At 36.5% G+C, this 22,887-nt stretch overlaps 1 protein-coding gene and 1 pseudogene across 1 annotated transcript in view; one reads left to right on the top strand and one right to left on the bottom strand.

Annotated features, from left to right (window-relative positions):
* Sgcz (sarcoglycan zeta) overlaps positions 1-22,887 on the bottom strand; it is a 1,088,618-nt gene that overhangs the window by 508,541 nt on the left and 557,190 nt on the right. The window lies entirely within an intron of this gene.
* LOC110300045 (ATP-dependent RNA helicase DDX18 pseudogene) lies at positions 18,701-22,684 on the top strand (annotated as a pseudogene).

The raw sequence follows: 22,887 nt of genomic DNA, 5'->3' as shown, positions 1-22,887 counted from the left end.
ATATGGAGAATAAGAGGAACCAGAAGGAATTTGAGGAACTGAGAACAACCAAAAGATAATGAACAAAACCATTGGAAATTAAAATATAATTAGTGTGATTCAATGCATTGTGGTCATATAGGAAAAAATATAGATGTGTATTATGTGCATATGCATAGATACATGTAATTATGTGCATATGTGTGCACACACATAATTATATATAAACTTATATACATATATACATATATAATTATATATGCATATATAAGTATAATAATATATACACATGTACAAATGATTTTTTATATATATTTATATATGCACATATATGATTATATATCTGTATATAATCAGATATGGAAAATAAGATTTTATATATGTATACATACAAACTCAACAATACTGGCCTCAGCATATTTTGTGTGTGTGTGTGTGTGTGTGTGTGTGTGTGTGTGAGTTTGTGTTTATGTCTGTACATGCAACAGTCATAGTTAAAGATAATAAAACTAAATAAATAATTTATAAAAGGAAATGAAGGCCCGGAGAGAAAGTAATGTAAATAAGACATCCTTTCTGCTCTTGCTCTTGCTCTTGCAGAGCCCTCTGTCTGGTTTTCAGCATCTCATTAGTCAGAGCTCCAGGTGCAGGGTATTCAATGTCCTGCCAGTCTTTCAGGTGCCTACACTCAGGTGTACACACCCATACACAGAGAGACACTCATACACATAATTAAAAGTAAAAAGTAAATTATTTTTTAAACATAAAATTAATAGAAAATGAGTTTTAAAAAAGAGACTAGGGAGGTAAATTAAAATAGTAGAATACAAAAAGAAAGCCCTTTCCAGTAAACAAAACTATAAGTCAAGACTAAAGGAACTATGAGTCCATGTGACTTCAGTGGGGAAAATCTTTGCTTATTTTTAGTATGAAAAGAATTTTTCGCTTGACTTTTTAACTTAGGTGTGTATGTCCTACTTACACTCACAAATGCCACTATTATAAATGTGAGTAGCTTTGAAGGTTAAGATATAATTAATAATTTCTTTCAATTACCATGTCTTTAAATTTACTTGCAATCACATAAGTGACTAGATCAAAGGTTTTCTTCCAAGACAAACATGAGTGGACTAAGAATATCCTGCTTGCTAAGACAGCCAGAGAAGGAGGAAAACGGATGCAGCTTGATCTTGCAATTGCAGAACATTTTTCAAACATTGAAATGAAGCTATAAACAGAGATCAGTATTTTACTTTAAAATTGTTTTAAAACTGCTCTTTAGTTCAATATTAGGTTTTTTGCTTTGATTTTATGTTTCTATAATAACATACATTAAGATACAGTAACTTATATAAATATAATTCAAGAGACTGTAGAGACCACAATATTGGGATGAAAAGCAATGGAGCTTCCATGTTGCTTTTCCATGTTTCAGGGTGTCAAAATGTGAAACAGACCAAACATGCCAAAGACTCATTTTATCAAGAAGTCACTCCCTCATACCCTATAAATTCACTCATTCATTAGTGTTATCCACTGTTCAGTCTTCGATTTATTTATACATTCATCCATGAATATGTTAATTGATTCATGAGAAAAGAGTTGTGACAACCCAGTTATACCCCATATTCCACTTCCTGTTCTCCATGCTGTGAATTTAAATATTTAGCATATTAAATTTGGGGTAAAAATTCAAATGATGGTAATTTCTCATCCCAGGTTGATTGTTATGTGTGGAGGAACTTTACAAAGTACCCTTTCCTGCGAGCATAATTGGCTATTTGCTTTCAGAAAATGTATTAAAGATTATAGTCCTTATAGAAATAAAAGATAAGAAATGTATATTGTTTGAGTCGTGATAAGTGATTCAGAGTTTATTATTATTATGGGATAATAATAATTAATATGGAAGCTACAGTGATATTTTAGCTGTTAAAGATACTTACTGTTCTTTGAGAGGACTGGAGTTCCCTGCACCCACTGCCTCCACCTCACAAGTGCTTGTAACTTCAGCTTGAAGAGATCCAATGATTTATTTTAACCTCTATGGACAATAGTTCCCCCATCTCACCCAATTACACTATATAACACACACACACACACACACTTAAAAAAACAGCATAAACATTTTAAAAGTACTTATCACAACTGATCTCTGTATCAAAATAATGCAAAATCATTGTATACAAATGTGTTAAATTTTTTATTTTTTGATTTTGTAATTCAAACAGATCTATTGGCTAAAGGCAGGAAATATATCCAAGTATCCAAATATTATAGAATTATGAATGGTATAAAGAAGAAAAGGGAGATTGCAAAAGTGGTATTGATAAAAATGAAGGAGAGGTTTAATGAATGTAAGGATTGCATCACATTGCCTCTGCCTCCATTTGTCTTATAGGAAAATGCGATGGCAGGGGGGTGGGAGCGGTGACACCCTCATAGAAGTAGGAGGATGGTGGAGTATCCTGGGGGGGGGGACCAAGAAGTGGGATAATATTTGAAATGAAAATAAAGGAAATATCAAAAAAAAGAAAAAGAATGCAGACAAAGAAGTTGAGTTTCACAGGTTCATCTCTCAGAGTGCCTTCTTCCACAAGACACTGAAAAGGCTGAAAACTCTAATGACTGAAATGCAAACTCATCCAATCTTACATAGGCAATGCAAGTATTTTTTATCTTTCCAAGAAGTGACATTCTTTATTGATGGTTGCCCCTACAATGATTCTTAGAAATCTACTTTTCACAGAACAATGTCACGGATAATTTGAGAAAAAAAAGTATAATCAGCAGTTAAGAAATAAACTTTATGTTATAACTTGCTTCTTAGTGAAAGAAGAAACACTTTTTATGAGTGAAAAACAAAGAAATAACTTTCTAATCCTTACAAAGCCAGATAGATTCCTATATGTAAGATCTTGTAAATAAATTAATAAAATGTGGAAGTAGAGGATTTAGCTTTGTAGTGGATTATTCACCTTGCCTGTGAGAAGCCCTAGGTATTATGCCCCATACTGCTAATGATAATAACGACAGTAATCCATCTTAAGAGTTAATGACTTTCAGCCCACTGTTCTTGCGATGCTTAATACTAAGTCTTAGGTTGCTCAGTCTAAGGTTCCAGATTGTTTAATTAGAGAACAGCCTATGATAATTTTGTTGGATATCTTTTACAGTTCTGGAAGTGGAAGGTTCACAAACTACAGCTCCCCCTCCAAAAAAAAAAAAAAAAAAAAAAACATGCAGTTTTACCCTGTTGTAAACCCTTGATTCACAATAATGATTGCTCTCTCATATTATACACACTGATGACATCCTGCCACAATGGTTATAGGAATAACTAACCACACCATGATGGACTTAAGGTCTGGGTTCCTAAGTCTTAGAGAAAAAGACATGGACATAGTAATAAACTGACCCCTGAATTATGCTTATAGGGCAACTTTCAGTGTGGATAAGAAGAGTTTATTTTAAAGTAAATGGTGAATAATACAGAGACCTAATACTGGTCACATGTGCAGAAAACAGAAAATCTTCTGATGCACCTTTGACCACTAGTCTCAGCGATCACTGAAGAAGAAAGGGTGGAAAGATTATAAAAACCAGAAGCACTGGACATCTGCAGCAAAACATCCTTTGCCCAGCATGCCAGGGCTATTTCACATGTGCACACATGAACTGACGATGACTATGAATATAGGTTCAAAACCGACACAATAATGATTCATCCAAAACTACAGTGTGAGAAGGGGAAAAACTCATGAAGGCCTGCCATTAGCTGAAGAACTGAAGCTGACCAATGGCTGCTGGTGAAGCAAACATAACTTTTCTTCAGACTTATGGTTGCAGAGAGCCAATACATGCTCCTGTAGATGGTTCTATACACATATAACATACACTTTAACATACAAACAACACTAAGTCCATTCAGTAACTTTAAAACTAACCTCATAGATCTGTGTTTGCATTTAATTCCTGGTAGTATTTTAAGATGTTGGACATATGCCTAAAACGTTATGAAATTAAAAGTTTAAAACTGATATGCAGTAACTGATAAATACCTCTAGGCAACACTGGATTCCTTTTGCTGAGTAAGGATTTTATACTTTTTTATTTATTTATTTATTTATTATTATATGTAAGTACACTGTAGCTGTCTTCAGACACACCAGAAGAGGGTGTCAGACATCATTATGGATGGTTGCGAGCCACCATGTGGTTGCTGGGATTTGAACTTGGGACCTTCAGAAGAGCAGTCGGTGCTCTTACCCACTGAGCCACCTCATCAGTCCTTTATACTTTCTTTTAATACTTTAAATCATCTTCTAATAATGCTCAGTTTTCCCATAAGTTGGGGAATTATCAAGGAAGAGGGATTCTATCTCTGCAGGGATTGGGGAGGGGAAGATACTTACAGCATAGTTCAGGCTTCATTGGCATATTAATGTCAGTATTAAAAATGACAACTTTTATGCCATCTAGTTGCAATTTTATTGCAGACAAGTTGTATATTTATTACCAGCATAAATCTTTGGAAAAGCCATTTGAAAGAATACATTATGTCTCAACTGGGATATATATTAGAACTTGTAGAATATTTTCTGTCTCCTTTCTCACCTGAAGGAGTGAATGCTCCCCCAGCCCCCATGTAGCTGCTATCATCTGTGGCACACAAGAATGGACATAACAGCTAGAGCTAGAGCACTATGGAGGGGAAGGTAATACTAGATCATTCATTTCCACAGTAAAAAAGAGCATCCAGGAGTGTAAAGTGGAATATATTTACAATGATATCTGCAAAAAAATGAGAAAATTAGAAAAGCTCTGTGAATAAGTAGAGACAACAATGTTTTACTTTATTGCAAAAATATCTTAGTTCTCAGTGATATTCTTTTATACTTCACTGATCTTCGTCATAGATAAATGTAGAACTGTTTTCCTAAAAGTTTTTCAGATTAGTGAAAACATACATCATTTCTCCCTCATACTATTACATGCCTATCAATAATAATGCATACCCTGAAACTAACTGGCTTTGTCCAGTGTGGTGGTTTCATTGAAAATGATCCCTAGAAGGACATATATTTGAATACTTCTTCCCAACGTGCAGTGTTTTGGAAAGATTGGAAATGGTAGCCTTGCTGTTGGAGAAGGACTTTGATGGGGTAGCACACATTGAAATTGGAAAAATACTTTGCCATTTCCAGTGTCTTTCTCTCTGCTCTATGGTGTAATGTAACCTCTCAGATAATGTTTCAGTGGCACTCCTGCCTGCTTGATGTCATGCTTTCCAATATCATGGTCCTCTGACCCTCTGAAACTACGCTCAAAATTAAATGCTTTTCTTCATAAGCTACCTTTATCATAGTATTTTATTACAGCAATAGCAAAATAAGGCATCTAAGGATAATGATATCAGCTAGCAAGAAAATGTAGTAGTGAGTAACATCATATATTTTCCACAATGATTGATATTAATGACACTTGAAAAGCAATTAGTGGGAGATGCCTGTTTAATTATTGGCTAATGGTAGAAAAATAAATTAAATTTTCCTAAAATGAACTATGCTGTGTGTAAATGTTACATGGAAACTCTATGTAGACCATGTAGAAGAATATCTTGTATATTGTATGGATGCATCACCTGTCAATTAAAAAGCCTAAGGCTATGGCTTTGGCAGGAAATGCAAGAGGGATCTTTGAAAAGCAGACAAAATTCTGGGATAGTGAGACATAGGAAAATTTGCCCAAGAAGATGCAAGGAGATAGATGCATGGTACCTCAGTACAGGTAGCCAGACATGTGGCAGAACATAGATTAAAATGAATGGATTGTTTTACTTATTATCTAGTCACAGAAGAGCATAGGTATATGCCCAAGGTATTTATAAATGTATTATGAGTCTGGCTCTTTAAGAGCATGGGCTCTTAGGAAGAACTGAACATAACTTCTATGATAACATTTCATAGTTTTTCAAAACTGTTATTCTAGAGAACCCCCAGTAGTTAATTCAATCTTAATCAAATAAAAGCCAATTTTTAGTATTTAGAAATATTTTCTCTACATACCAATTTAAGTGATTTATTCTCATACAAACTGTCATGATGAAATCCCTTAGTAAAATAATTCTGCAGAGGAAAGGTTTAATTTGCTCATACTTTAAGCTCATCCTTACAGGGATTGTTGGTGAAGCACATCCAACTTGGCAAACAGGAAACAAAGCTAAGGAAAGTCCCCAAACAACAAGTGACATAGAAGGTGCTGCTCCTGGAAGAGTAAATCCTCTAACCAGTCCTAGACTTTCCACAGTCAATTTAATTATTAAAGTACCAGTGATTTCAACATCCATAGGTCAGAGCTGTCATGACCTAATTGCATTTGGAATACCCTCATAAAAGAGTGATTCACTAATCTTTTACATGTCTCTAGATGCAATCACGTTGACAAAGAAGATTAATTACCACAGCTAGCAAAAACCACATACATCTGTCTCAGATTATATATAGTGCTTGTTCACAGTAGGACTGCTCACTAGGTAGGTGTTTGAAACATATACAGTATTTTCTGTTTGATAAATATTTATCATTAAATTTCTGATTTACCAAATTATTCTTAATCCACCAATATGTTTATTTGGAGGTCTAATGTCATAAAGTAACACAGTAGTAACAACAACAAAAATGCATTTTGAACCCAAGAAAATCATCCTATGCAAATTATAGAAGTGATTTGTCTGAGGTAAATTGACTCAATTTGTATATATAACTAATAAACAGAGCAATGAACTACATTATAATATTATTTCATTATTTACCTGCTGACATATTGGGGATGAGAAATATGAAGTTGTTCAGTACTTGAAACTGGGGCTTTTAAAAATACATCTAATCAGCTGTTTAGCATTAAAGGTTAGGGCTCCACTCAAATATTTACCCTGATACTGGATGGGCTTGATCAGTGAAGACCCTGTTTCAGTAGGTGTAATTACTCTCAGAATATGATCGCCATGGTTATGTTATTTATAGATGATGGCATTTGGCAATCTTCTCCATATCTTTTGTCTGGGACACTATTTCTGTCCCTTTTCCCTCACCCTCAAATGGGTGGCATACATGCATTTTCTATATATAAGCACTGAATAACCCTTTATTATTAGCATCTTATATACCTCTGAGTCTTCACATTCAGCTGTGTATATTGTAAACAGAGGCTGTATTGGTTAAGGCATTTGTCAATGGGTATAAACAAAGGAATTTGGAAAGGAGTTGACACCACATTAATTTATCTAAGCAATAATAGGTTCCAGGTAGAGCCTAAGAATTGTGGTCCTACTGTTTAATTTCCTAATTGAATATTGGACATGGATTCTCTCTTTTTGAAGTTGGGTTTTCTTTTAAGTCTTGAGTGAATGGTTACACCTATAAAAGATGTATTGTGTTTATGCCAATGTGCATATTTTATATACCAGAATGGTACTATAGTTTATAAAGTTCAAATCTGGGTGAAAACATGGACATCATTATTCTTCTAACAGCCTACATAGCAACATCAAACACTATGAAAGCCAGTTGTTAGGGAAGAAGTTTCCATATTATTTCTAACATCTTGTCTCTAGATATTAGCCTCAAGATTTGTGGTGTCTTCAATAAATAGGATTCTTTACTTTATTTTTAAAGATCTTTTCTTTTATAGATATGAGTGTTTTGCTGCATGCAAATATCTAGTACCCATAGAAGCCAGAAGAGGATGCAGGATACCCTGGAACTACAGTCAATAGTGATTGTAGAGCTATGATTTCCATTCTTGGAATTAAACCTAGATCCTCTGCAAGAGCAGCAAGGGCTCTTAACTATTGAATTATCACTCTAGTCCCAGAAACAGGGTTTATCAACTCCTTCAGGTGGACAACCAAGAGGAATAACAAGAATATCTATTGTTTTGGAGGACTCTGGTTCCATTCTAACCAACAATCCTATAGAGGCATCCTATACTTGGTACTGACATTTATGTGAGTGACCCAATACTTCTAGACCCAGCATTGTATAGCCATGTAGGTTACCATCCTCTTACATCTCTTTTGTGTTTTTAATTTGATTACTAAATAAGTGGTTTCTGGATGGCTTTTTAATATACTCTTCCTTCTGATTAACCTTCCCCACAATCCTGCTCCATGAAAGAGAAAAAGGAATTGCATCCAGCTATGTTCCCAGGGTGAGCACAGCAGGCTCCTCAGGATCATTCCAAACTCGTAGCCACACAAATGATCAAAGTTAAACAAAACAAAAGGTATGAAAAAGGAAAAGAGATTTGTCGAGAAGAATGAGACTGGTATGTGTGGGAGGAAAATGAAATCATCAAAGGAGTAACCAGGTTGATTATACATATAAAATAGTCAAAAAATTCTAATTTAAACATAAAAATAGATTTTAAGTAGAGAAAACTACAGAACTAATAAACAAGTTAGCTTAGCCTGTTCAGTTACAATATTGAGTCATCACACCATCTCAAATGCAATCAACTACTGGATACAAGATAACTATTTCTGTTCGACAGTTTTCTTGAAAAGGGGAGTTACTGTCAATTCAATTTTTAGAAACAGAAATACAATAACCTACCACATCCTCTCCAGAATTCAGTAAGAATGTTACCTATTTAGTAATATTCAGAATTGCCTCTAGTATTGTAAGAGAGATAGTGAAAGAAATCAGGCATTACTATCTACTAAATAGAGTTAGAAATCTCAGGGCCAGCTTAGCAAAGTAAGTTTAGAATTCTTATTATAGTTATGTATGGCAGATTACATTATTTATTAGTAGAAAGTCCCCCCACACACAATCACTTAGAATAAGAGCTGAGCCACTCCCATACACAGGAATTTACAATGGTTTAGGAAGTAGTTAGGGCTGTGGTTTGAGGAGGAACTAGAATCTTGCATTATTCATGAGAAGGTTAGCTAGAGCGGAACTCCCTAATTAGAACTATGGCTTAGATATGAAAGCCCTTGCCCCAGGAGTGTAAAGACCCCACACCTGGCTTCTAAGAATATAGCTGACCTTAGATAGTGACTTTGTCTCAGTTGTTTTATTACCAAGTTACTGCTAGTCTTTATGTTTGCATTCCTCTGTTTTGTGCAAGAGTCATTAAGAATCAGGTAACCTCATTATACCTTGGCTGATATATCACCTAACTTCCCTATTTTCTTCTGTATTAAAAGTCTGATGCTCGATTTGACAAATTGCATTCAGATACAGCACACTCCCTTGTGTCTGTATTTGTTTATCATTTCTTGCCAACTCCTTGTTTGCCTGTAACTACTGGAACCTGAGTTTCTCCAATGGATTGAGAACCCAAGTGAAATTCATCTGCAGCAATAACCAATGGTATCTGTAGAGGTATTTTTTATTGGATATTTTCTTTACTTACATTTCAAATGTTATCCCTTTTCCTGATTTCTTCCCCGCCTGGAAACCCCCACGCCATCCTCCCTCCCCCTTCTTCTATGAGGGTGTCCCTTCACCCACCCACCCACTCACTCCCACCTCCCTGCTCTCAATTCCCCTACACTGGGGCATCTATCAAGCCTTCATATGATGAACAACATCTCATCCAATTAATGCCTAACAAGGCCATCCTCTGCTACATATGCAGCTGGAGCCATGTGGTCTCCTTGGTGTATGGCTTAGTACCTGGAAGCTCTGGGGAGCATCTGGTTGATTGATATTGTTGTTCTTCCTATGGGGTTTCAAACTCTTTCTGAACTAGAAAATATCATCCTGAGTAGGTAACCCAATCCAGAAGAACACACATGGTATGCACTCACTGATAAGTGGATATTAGCCCAAAAGATCCAAATACCCAAGATAGAATTTACTGAATACATGAAGCTCAAGAAGAAGGAAGACCAAAGTTCTGGATGCTTTGGTCCTTTTGAAAAGGAGAACAAAATACTCACAGGAGCAAATATGGAGATAAAATATAGAGCAGAGGCTGAAGGAAAGGCCATCCAGAGACTGTCACACCTGGAGATTCATCCGATAAATAGTTACCAAACACAGACACTATTGTGGATGCCAAGAAGTGCATGCTGAAATGAGCCTGGAATGACTGTCTTCTGAGAGACCTGCCACAGCCTTACAAATACAGAGGTGGATGCTCATTGAACTGAGTGCTGCATCCCCAATAGAGAACTTAGAGAAAGATCCATAGAGGAATTTTAATCCACCAGATGGCTGATCTAGCAAATAATCACATCCAAAGACCTTCTAAGTGTATGATACAGCCAAAATTTAGACATGCTCAGTACATACCTTTAATCTCAAATAATGAAGTTTGTAGAAGGATGTAGCCATGTTTGAAAGTGATGTCTAATCGAGTGGCAGACAAAGGGACTAATCAGAGAATTAGTCAGATTTCAGATTTGACAGAATGAGTCAGAGATAGGATATGCCCAACTCATTAGAATAGACAAGAAAGGGGACAGAGTGAAAGAGACAGAGAGGAGGTAGTTTTATCAGGACAGTTGAGGTAATGATAGAGTGAGCCAGAGTATATAAGAAGGATACAGAAGATTAGAATAAATTGCCAGATTCAGTTTGATGAAAGCAGAGCAATTCAAATGCATTTAAGTTAGTCTGCATGTAGAGGCCTCTGGGCCAGAAGTGCTGATTTGAAACAGCTAACCATAGTTCAGAAAGAGTTAGAAAGGGTGAGTTTACTCAGTAGCAAGCCTTCAAGATGACAATTCTGGTAAATCATGGTCACTTTTACAGGCATCAATCCACCTTACTTCATCATATAACATCATTCAGATAATTTCAAACTTTGTTTTTCTGCCTTTATGCCAAATGGGAACAGAATGTAAAGCTACTTAAAAGGAGTATTTGATTGATGTCTTCTTTTTTTTCATATAAAACTATTTTTTATTACATCTTTTCCTCAATTACATTTCCAATGCTATCCCAAAAGTCCCCCATACCCTCCCCCCTATTTCCCTACCCACCCTTTCCCATTTTTTTGGCCCTGGCATTCCCCTGTACTGGGGCATATAAAGTTTGCATGTCCAATGGGCCTCTCTTTCCAGTGATGGCTGACTAGGCCATCTTTTGATACATATGCAGCTAGAGTCAAGAGCTCCGGGGTACTTAGTTCATAATGTTGTTACACCCATAGGGTTGCGGATCCCTTCAGCTCCTTCGGTACTTTCTCCAGCTCCTCCATTGGGGGCCCTGTGATCCATTCACTAGCTGACTGTGAGCATCCACTTCTGTGTTTGCCAGGCCCCGGCATAGTCTCACAAGATATCCAGAGATCCATCCCATGATCAGCATCCAAACGCTGACACCATTGCATTCACTAGCAAGATTTTGCTGAAAGGACCCAGATTGATGTCTTCTGATAGAAATATATAACATTTTAAAAAAAATTTTTGATCAAATCTGTTGTAAAAAAATCCACTTAATGTAACTTTTTCCCTCTGTTTTGTATTGTAATGGAGTTTTCATAAAGAATTATGTAAAGCAAATTCTTAGTAGAAAATGCTATCAAGTAATAGAAGAAAAGGGAATACATCAAGCAAAGAAGCATGTATCATTAATATTACTTTAAACACATTTTATATTTAGAGAATAAAGACATTGCAAATGACTTTTTAAATCTTTATCACTGGAAAAAGAAATTAATAGCTATCATTAAAGTATTTGCAATTTGATAGGGTGGGGGAATTTTAAATCCTATATTAAGCTGTTCCTTTATAATAAAAAATTCAAAAAGACCATGGAAATATTACCCAGGAACAAAATAGGCATTCGTTTTGCTCACAGAACATATGAAATTGTAGTAGTAGAAGTGATTACAAAATTACGTATGGATAACTCCCTAGACAAATATAATGAGATTCATATATTTCAAGTTTCAAGTAGTCAACCATAAAATTATATACACAGAAGCAAAAACTAAATGTACTCGTTAGATTACTAGGTTGTTTTATATAAATACCCATACATATACACATATATACACATACATATATGTATGTATGTGTGTTTGTATTTACATGTATTTTTAAGAAGAACAATTAAGGAAAAGAAAATCATGAATTTGAGAGAGAGAGAGTAGGTAGGAAGCTACATAGAAGATATTGGAGGAAGAAAAGAGAAGAGAGAAATCTTATATACTAATTTGAAACATGAAAGTGTATATAAAGTGATGTAGATAAAATAATTTCATATAATACATTACAAAAATCTATCACTGCAACATTATAAACAGAGATGGCTTTGAAACAAAACTTAATACAACATAAATTTTCCATATAGGAGAGTAAAATAGATCTTAGAATGTCTTGATACTTTTGTTTACCACAAGAAAACACTTAGCATCATTTTCATGATGACCATCTCATCCGTCCATCATAAAATTAAAAGTTGACCTTTTGTCATATGAATTTTATCTCTGGCCCCTAAGATGAAGACAAAAGAAAAGGAAGCAACTGGTCATAGTTTCTAAAACAAAATTGGCTATCTATCATTCCATTGAATATTTGGTACTAACTTTCTGGTGTTAGTGCCCTAATGTCAAGTTATTTTTCCCCATTATCACTTGTAGAATAATTAGAAGGAGAGATTTTGGAAGACTTGAGTTGAATTTTCAAGGGGAGTATTTTCAAAATAGAATGTTCAGAGTTCCCTGACATACTCTCTTGGTAAATTGTGTCCTCATTTTGGTTAAGGACTGCATATCATTGCAATGACTTAACAAACCCATTTATATATGGAGGTATCTTGGGTGCCTTGAAATCTAATTGTCATCAGAAGTCACCCTTATGGAAGGTTGTCAAGTGTGTTAATGGCCACATAAGACATGATGATCAACCAAGGAACAAACTATGTTCCATCCTAAAGCTTATGTGGGTCTTCTCAACAGGGCAGATTTGGTTTTCTGGGGAAGATAAATATCTCCAAAATCAATGGACAGTAAGCAGTGGTTTCACCCCAGCAGAGAATTTTCATGATTCAGAATCAACAAAAGAAGCAAAATGAGAGTGATTTATCAAAACTTGGAGTGAAAGACTTGGCATAAAACCACTGGGAAATACCTAGTATATTTAAGAAACCCCCTAAGGTAACTCACTATCATACACACTGGGGACCAAGTACCTGCAGTATAAAATCCATGGAGAACTATGATGCCACCCATTCATAAATTTTTAGTCATGTTTATTATCGCACTTATTGCCTCATTTCTTAAGAAACCAATGGGCTAGTACCATTTGTGGAAGATGCTATCTTCATTCCACTGGATGGTTTTAGCTCCTTTGTCAAAGATCAAATGACCTTTGTGTGTGGGTTCATTTCAGGGTCTTCAATTCTATTCTAATGATCTACCTGTCTGTCATTGTACCAGTACCATTCAGTTTTTATCACAATTGCTCTGTAGTACAGCATGAGGTCGGGGATGCTGATTCCACCAGACATTCTTTTTTCATTGAGAATAGTTTTTGCTATCCTAGTTTTTTTGTTATTCTAGATGAATTTGCAAAATTCCCTTGCTAACTCTGGAAAGAACTGAGTTGGAATTTTGATGGGGATCACATTGAGTCTGTAGATTGCTTTTGGCAAGATAGCCATTTTCACTATATTAATCCTGCCAATCCATGAACATAGGAGATCTGTCCATCTTCTGAGATCTTTCTAAGTGAGGTAACCCAATCACAAAAGAACCCACATGATATGCACTCACTGATCAGTGTATATTAGCCCAGAGGTTCATAATCCTTCTTAGAAGAGGGAACAAAATACCCATGCAAGGAGTTACAGAGACAAAGTTCAGAGCAGAGACTGAAGGAACGACCATCTAGAGACTGCCCCACTTGGGGATCCATCCAATAAACAACCACCAAACCTAGACACTATGACAGTTGCCAAAAAGAGCTTGCTGACAGGAGCCTGATAATAGCTGTCTCCTGCGAGGCTCTGCCAGTGCCTGGCAAAACCAGAAGTGGATGCTCAGTCATCCATTGGACTGAGCACAGGGTCCCCGAAGGAGCTAGAGAAAGTACTCAAGGGGCTGAAGAGGTTTGCAGCCCCATAGAAGGAACATCAACATGAACTAACCAGTATCTCCAGAGCTCCTTGGGTCTAAATCAGCAATCAAAGAAAATAATGGTGGAACTTGTGGCTCAAGCTCCATATGTAGCTGAGGATGGCGTAGTCGGCCATCAGTGAGAGGAGAGGCGCTAGGTCCTGTGAAGGCTCTATGCCCCAGTATAGAGGAATGCCAGGGTCAGGAATGGGAGTGGGTGGGTTGGGGAGTTGGCGGGGGGGGGGGGGCGGGGAAGGGATAGGGGAGTTTTGGAGGGGAAACTAGGAAAAGGGATAATATTTAAAAAGGTAATAAAGAAAATATCTAATAAAAAAAAGAAAGAAAGAAAGAAACCAATGGGCATCAATAGAATCATTACACTCCAGATCATAAATAAGGCAGGAATCCAGTTAGAAAACAAAACTAAGTGTCCTCCCTATATCCAATCAATAGAGTTCAACGTTGTGCAAGAGACTGGCTTTCAGGGAGCCAGTATTAACTTTGATACTTCTTACTCAGAACATTTACACACTGAAAATGGAACTGCTTGTATATTATTGTATTAAATTTAGGAGCTCTACCTAGAAGATGGTCACATTTAAAAAAGAAAACAAGGTAATATAACAAGAACGACAACATTGAAGCATGTTTGTGGATTGTACTCTACTTAATCTAGCTTGTGAGTTGTAAAAGGACTATTAGCAATAGAATAATTATTAATGCTGCAGAACATAAAAAGGGAGCCATGTAATGTCTTCATAATGATGAAATCTTGTCATCTATAAGTGTGTTTCAGATGGCAAATATTTATGTCAGAATTTAGTAAAAATGACTTAAAAGAGATTAGCTCTTGTACTTTCAAAAGCTATACACTATACAACTAAATCTAATGAATGCAGATTTATTTACTGTTTGCAATTATCTTTAACCCTAGACATTTTCACAAATCTGGGTAATTAGCAATTATTTATCAATTTTTCATAGCCAATAGTAATCATGCATATGGCTAAGAATATTACCATAATTAATTTCATCCTTCCAAAGCTTACATTTATAAATAAACTGTGTGTAAAGTTAGAAAAATATTAATTCATATGAATTGATTTTTAGAGTATGATCATATCTATGCAGTAATGAACAAAATTTATAAAATATTATGATGACAGTTTGGGGAAGTATTTCAGTATATTATTTGTTTAAATGCAGTTTCAAATATTATCTTGTAATTGATAGAACTATTCTTAAATATTAGAAGAATAAAAATAATTTGAACTTACACAGTTTTTAAAATATATTTTGATTCTTTGATTAATACATTCTCAATCAAGACAGTATTTAATCCCTGGTCATTGCCTGTTCATTTCTATCTCTGCTTCCTTCCTTCCTTCCTTCCTTCCTCCTTCCTTCCTTCCTTCCTTCCTTCCTTCCTTTCTGTATTTCTTTCTTTTTGTAAATGAACTTCAGAAATTCTAATAGTAATTTGAAATCTGTGTGTAAGTACATGTATTCGTGTGTACATATGGTGCCTCATGCCTGTGAAAACTAGAAGTGGTAATTGTCTGTTTCCTCATCTGTAATCTGGGGTAGTTTGAGCACATGGAGATTGAAGGACTCATCAGGAACAAGAATGATTAAATGAAGTTTCTCTGTGTGATGAACAAAATACCATATCTACAATCTGATCTAGGAGCCTAAATAGAGCTTATATTAAATAATATTTTTAGGAAAGGAGTGTTAATTTATGTTTGTATTTTAGAGATCAACAGCATTTCGATTTCAAAGAATGATAAATCCAATATACTGGATATTGATAAAGTTAGGGCAAACTATCTTGCCATAACATGGAGACTAAGATGATATCAGAACTAGGCTCAATGGACATCTAGTTTATATTTACATAGGCTGTAAGCAAGTAGATAATTTCTACTGTTCATGTGGTAACCACCATATCTGGAATGCATGGCCTCCATGTTTGTCATATACATGGAACTTATTTTTTTTTAATTTAAGTAACTATTTTATTGCTTTGTAAATAGAGATAGAAAATAATCAAATCTTCAATAGTAGTGATTTTGTGCTTTTACTGTGTTTATAGTAGAAGATAAGCAAAGACAGTCTTGATTGGCAGGTCCCCATCCAACATGGAGGATTCAGATACAGATAATGATTAGGAAGAGAGGGAAAGACATCTTCAGTAATGTAGCCACTGGTACATTTAACATGCTTCTATAAACATCTTTAATAAAACTAATTCACATATACACACATGCTCACATATCCACATACACACGAGCACATACTCATTCACACAGACATACATATATACATATTCATAATACATTCATTCAAACACAGATGCACACATACACACACACTCCCACGCACATACACACGAAGGTAGAAAAAACTACTTGGAAAAGAGGGAATTAATAAGGGCACAAGGAGTGTAACGGGGCAAATAAGATCAAAATAAGTTTGTTGCATCTATGAAAAACATCACAATTGAGCCCATTGTTGCATATAGTTGATATGGTAAGTAACATTACAATAAAATTTTAAAACAGAAATGTATTGAGGGAAGCATCCTAAATATTCAAGATGAATGTAATTGTTATTCTACAAGTTAGGAAGTTTATTCCAGAAGATGGACTCCTATACAGCCATTAACTGCCTGAAGTTGGTGTATCAAAGTTACTAAAATAGGGGCCGGAGAGATGGTTCAGTGGTTAGGAACACTTGCAGACTTCTGGAACTTGGTTTCTGGTACCAACCACATTTCACAATCACCCGTGAATCCAGCTCTAGGAGTTATGACACTCTCTTCTAATATCCACAGACACTAATAAGCACATATGTGCTTATACACACACACACACACACACACACACACACACACACACACAAATAAATGTTTAGAACATTAACTAGTAATGAATCATAAACATATTTGTGTCTAAGTAAGTATTTCAACTCTAGGAAAATAACTGTCAAAATTTGGTAAGAGAATATGAACTCTTACCATTGTTTCCTCTTATCATTAAAATGTGCCTGAAGGTAAAATGTATTTTGTTAGAGTGAATTAATGTCTTAACGCCTGCCAATGTATAAATCCCTTTTGAAAATCCTGAAATCTGAAGAAAGTAGCTGGGCTTTGATACAGAATATAGAACATAAACTGCAGGTGTTTGAACATATTTAAAATTCTTAATTCACAAATATTAACCTCAGTTAAAGTGTCAGTTTCTGCTGAGAAGTGTACACACCCAAATTTAAAGAAAGATGTAGTTCTGACATTATTTTCTTTAGTCCAATAAAGATTGATATTCTACATCAGTGATTTTTTTCAGGTTCCAGTTTCCCAAATAATTAATATATATATATATATATAAATATATATATATATGTATTTTCTTCATTTACATTTCAAATGCTATCCCAAAAGTCCCCCAAGGCCCCCCCCCACTCCCCCACCTACCCACTCCCACTTTTTGGCCCTGGCGATCCCATGTACTGGGGCATAAAACGTTTGCAATACCAAGGGGCCTCTATTTCCAATGATGGCCGACTAGGCCATCTTCTGCTACATATACAGCTAGAGACATGAGTTCTGCGGGTACTGGTTAGTTCATATTGTTGTTTCACCTATAGGGTTGCAGACCCCTTTAGCTCATTGGGTGCTTTCTCTAGCTCCTCCATTGGGGGCCCTGTGATACATCCAATAGATGACTGTGAGCATCCACTTCTGGGTTTGCCAGGCACTGGCATAGCCTCACAAGAGACAGTTATATCAGGGTCCTTTCAGCAAAATCTTGTTGGCGTATGAGATAGTGTCTGCATTTGGAGGATGATTATGGGGTGGATCAGTTATTTAAATGTTGAATTTAACTATGTGACTTTATAATATTGATTGATTTTTCTGGTTAGTTTATAAGTGAAATAACTAGCCCCATTTCATTGTGCTAAATTCCTTGCATAAATGAATGAACATATAATTCAGAAACAAAATCTCATATACAATAATTATCCCCCACACCCCGTCAGAAGGCTCAGGGTGATGTCAACTCCTCCCTATCCCTGCCACTTTGCCTTTCCTGTATTGCCAAATGATTACTTCTGATACAACTAACTAAGGTTCACTGTATTTTTTTCTCTGAAAAATTTTGCTTATATAATCTCAACAAGTTACATTACCAAAAGTTTTTCCATGTGACAAACGAGTTGCAACTTGTTATTGTATAATTGTTGCCAAAGAAGAGACTTTAAAACTAAGGAAAAAAAAACACAACATAATTTGTGGCACTTAGGAGAAGCCTACCTTTCTGACTTGTGCTATTCATTGCAGAATTACCTTTCATGTCAGAAATATCCAGTGCAGCACTTGGGCCCTGGGGTATTCCCACAGGAGCGTTTCTACTGCTTGTATAGATTGCTTTCATTAGGCTCCTTTCCTTTGGAAACTGCAAATATGTTACAATATACAGCAACAGATAGATAGATAGATAGATAGATAGATAGATAGATAGATAGATAGCCGATGAAATTAAGGTTATGAGACCCTTGAACCTGAGATGGAGCAATGAACCAGCCTTGTCTGTATTGTACCATATTAATCACAGGGAAGATGTAGAGGAAGATGTAGCAGATGCCGAGTCAGCTAGATGCCATACAAGACCTCACCAGTCCTCTCCTGGCTATGCCTGTAGGTGGAGCAGTGAATCATGGCAAGTAGGGTGTCTAAGCAAGGGATGGTTCTAAAGTGTCAAATGCCAGGACACTGGATCCTCTGTCCTGGAATCCCAAAGATATCAGCTCTGTCAAGGACCCACAATGACAAGACAAGACAACAGATCTGTCTCTTGAATTCACCAAAAGGAATGTAACCTTGTTAACAACTTCACATTTTGTAATAAATTTAAGAGCTGTGATAATGTCTGTGTTATTTAAATCCACTGTTTCTGCTGAATTTTCACAACAGTAATATAAAATTAATGCAATCTTATCATTAAAAAACGTTAAATAGTGACAATTATAGTTAATTGAAAAATGTTTAGAAAACCTGACACAAATAAGTAGCCCAATAAAAAAGTCTTTATTTTATTATCACATTATTATTATTATTATTATTATTATTATTATTATTATTATTATTATTATTATTCCCTTTGATTCCACAGGTAAATGTGGATAACAGCTGATAATGAATGATGTTCTAGGCTAGTTAGGTAACATTTCTTGTATTATCAAATGTCATTATAATTTTTTTTCTCAGTTCACTTGCTGTAATGCTTGGATCTGTTGCTTAGCCTCAGATGAACCTAAATATAATAATAAATCTTTCATCTACTTGGGCTGGTTCAATGGAACGGTGTCTTCAAAGCATGTACACAGCACACAGAATATTGCACATGCTTATTACCATGAGCTAATTTTAGGTTTTCGCAGGATTTTATTTTATTTCAAAATCAAATAATATATTCCTATAGTTTTATTTCATGTAAAACCTTATAAATAGCTTTTTAAGAATTTATGCATGGGAATATGGCGAAAAGGCGTTAGAATACCTGAGCTGTCTCTATATCCCCAGAGAAAAAAAATCTTTATTTATTTTAATTAAAATTTATTTTTATGATATAATTTTAATTGAAAGACTTTTTATATAATATATTCTGATATTGAGAGAGGTAGGTCATAAATATCCTCTGACTATATTTTGTTTCCTTCTTTAACCTACTGGCATTCCTGAGTACCAAGGTCATGTCTATCTCCAAATCTGACTCCTAAATAAATAACAAACAAATTTCCTTGAAAGGGAATTAGTGACTATAAGAAAATAAGAACTAGGCACTTCCGACTTCCTAATGCACATGCGCATCCACTGCTTGGCGCAGCCTGTTGGAGAAGCCTGAGATCTTGTCACACAGATAAAATTACTGCTCAAGAAGACTGAGAAGCAGAACATCAAGCTGCAGCAGTAGAACCTGAAGCTGGAAGAAGCATCAGACACAACCATGTCACAACTGCAAAATGGGGCTGTGCCTAAAGGAACAGGAAAAGGTGCAGCAGACTCTGGATGGCCCCACCTGGGGATCCTTCTCATATACAGACACCAAACCCAGACACTATTGGGGATGCCAAGAAATGCTTGCTGACAGGAGACTTTTGATAGCTGTCTCCTGAGAGTCTTTGCTAGAGTCTGACAAATACAGAGATGGATGCTCACAGCCAACCATAGGACTGAGCACAGAGACTTAAAGGAGGAGCTAGAGAAAGGACTGAAGAAGCTGAAGGCGTTTGAAACCCCATAGGAAGAACAACAATATCAACCAAACAGACCCCCCAGAGATCCTAGGGACTAAACCAACAACCGAGGAGTACATATGGAGAGACCCACAGCTCTAGTCGCATACGAAGCAGAGGATAGCATTGTCTGGCATCAATGGGAGGAGAGGTAAATACATAAAATATCCAATAAAAAAATGGAACAGGAAAAGATAGAAAAGCTCAAAGGCCCTAAATCATTCCATGACTGTGAGCTTAGGAGAAGCACAAAGTGGAGGCATGCCTGAGGAGACCATGGAAAACCCAAAAGTTAAAGGCTCATCCCGAAAACTAGCCACTTAAAACCAATGCAGAAGCAACAGCATAGCCATGTCCTGATTTAGAACCAAAAAAAAAAAAAAAAAGAGGAAAATGCTAAATGACACCAAAGAAAGCAAAAAACAAAAGAGCATACCAAGGCTCATGCAGAAACAGAAGATAGTGTGAAGAGCCAAATGGAAATGGCAGTGAGTTGTCCAGCCTGTCTTTAGGAATGATAGGTGCTTTCGAGGACATTTCATTCGCTTCCTTTTCCTCAGTGGGAACACACTGAAGGCTATAGAAGGATGGGCTTCACGGAGATCCAGCATAAGGGTATCAAGCCATTTCTGGAAGGCAGGGATCTTTGGGCAGCAGCAAAACCTTTGCTTTCCTCATCCCGGTGATTGAGCTCATTGTGAAGTTGAAGTTCATGCCCAGGAATGGAACAGGAGTGCTGATTCTCTCTCCTGCCAGACAATTGGCCATGCAGAACCTTGGTGTTCTTAAGGAACTGAAGACGCACAAATAGGGGGCAGTAACATATCTGCTAAAGTTCGGGAGCTTGTCCGTGGGATGCACATCATCACTGCCACTCCAGGCTGCCTCCTGACCCCGTGCAGAACATGCCAGGATTTATGTACAAAAAACAACAGTGTCTGCTTATTGATAAAGCAGATTGTGTCTTGGAGGTTGGGCTTGAAGAAGAACTAAAACAAATTATTAAATTTTGCCAGCACAAAGGCAAGGCAAGGCAAGCCAAGCCAGGCTCTTTTCTGTCTTACAAACTAAAAAAAAGTTGAAGACTTGGCAAGAATTTTTCTGGGAAAAAAAAGCCATTGCACATGGGAGTTGACAACGATAAAGAGTTTGCCACAGCAGGTTTATGTTGTTTGTCCCTCAGAGAAGAGGTTCCTTCTGCTCTTCATATTTTTTAAGAAGAATCAGAAGAAGAAAGTGATGATCACCTTTTCATCGTGCATGTCTGTCAAATACCACCATGAGCTGCTGAACATGGACCTGCCTGCCATGGCCATCCATGGAATGCAACATCAAATTAAGTGAAGAACCATGTTCTTCCAATTCTGAAATGCAAGTTCAGGAATACTGCTGTGCACCGATGGCACAGCCAGAGGGCTAGACATCTCTGAACTGGACTGGATTGTTCAATACAACCCTCCTGATGACTCCAAGGAATATAGTCATGGTGTGGGGGCAGAACAGCCAGGGGCCTGCATGGAAGAGGGCACATTCATCCTGTGTTCTGAAAAGTTAGGTTTCCGCCCTTACTTGGAGCAATTATAGGTTCCATTGAATCAGCTTGACTTTTCCTGGTTTATAGGTTTCTGATATTCAGTCTCAGCTAGAAAAGCTACCCGAAAATAATTACTTTCTCCACAAGACTGCCTGGGAAGCATGCAGGTCCTAGCTACCAACCAGCACATGACTCCCAATCCCTCAAACAGATCTTTACTGTGAACAACGTAAGTAAATTTGCTTCAGGTCCCTCTGTCTTTAGGGATTGTTTGTTTGTTTGTTTTGTTTTTTGCTTTTTCTTATTTTTTATTTTATATCTTCTTTATGTACACTACAAATGCTATCCCATTTCCAGGTTTTCCCTTGGAAACACTAGCCCATTCCTGCCCCCGCTTCTATGAGGGTGTGCCCCCACCCACCCACTCCTGCCTCCCTTACCCTCAAATTCCCCTACACTGGGACATCAAGCCTTCACAGGACCAAGTGTCTCCCCTCCCACTGATGTCCAACAGAGCCATCCTCTGCTACATGTGCAGCTGAGGAGTACTCATGGAGGGACTGTCTTTAGGTTTTAAGATGCCTCCCTTCATTGGTCTGGACATGAGCAGCCATGATGACAAGCTTAAAAAGAGAGTGAGGCCATGTCGGATTCTGTTACCAGAAAACAAAGAAAGAGAAGTCCAAGTACTGGAAATGCATTGGCAAGAGGATAGTAGACTGGAGGAAACTCTCTCACAAAGAGGAATGGCCTTACATATGGACTGAATTTGCCATACCCCAGTTCCCCCTTTAATAAGGAAATTTTATCACCTTTAGGATCTTTTTGTCTTTACTATGATGATAATATTTTATTTTTAAATATTTCCATGAAACAAATTATGTCATTGTATAAAAAAATATGAACTGTTTTTTCATCTCATGTAAAACAAAGAAGTCTTCATAGGATCAGAGTCTAATAATACAAATGAGAGCCATCTGTAGAGCTAACTATTATAT

This window comes from Mus caroli, unplaced genomic scaffold, assembly GCF_978045245.1.
Source record: "Mus caroli unplaced genomic scaffold, Mus_caroli_1 scaffold_10, whole genome shotgun sequence".
Lineage (NCBI taxonomy): Eukaryota > Metazoa > Chordata > Mammalia > Rodentia > Muridae > Mus > Mus caroli.
This window is presented reverse-complemented; position numbering and strand designations above follow the sequence as displayed.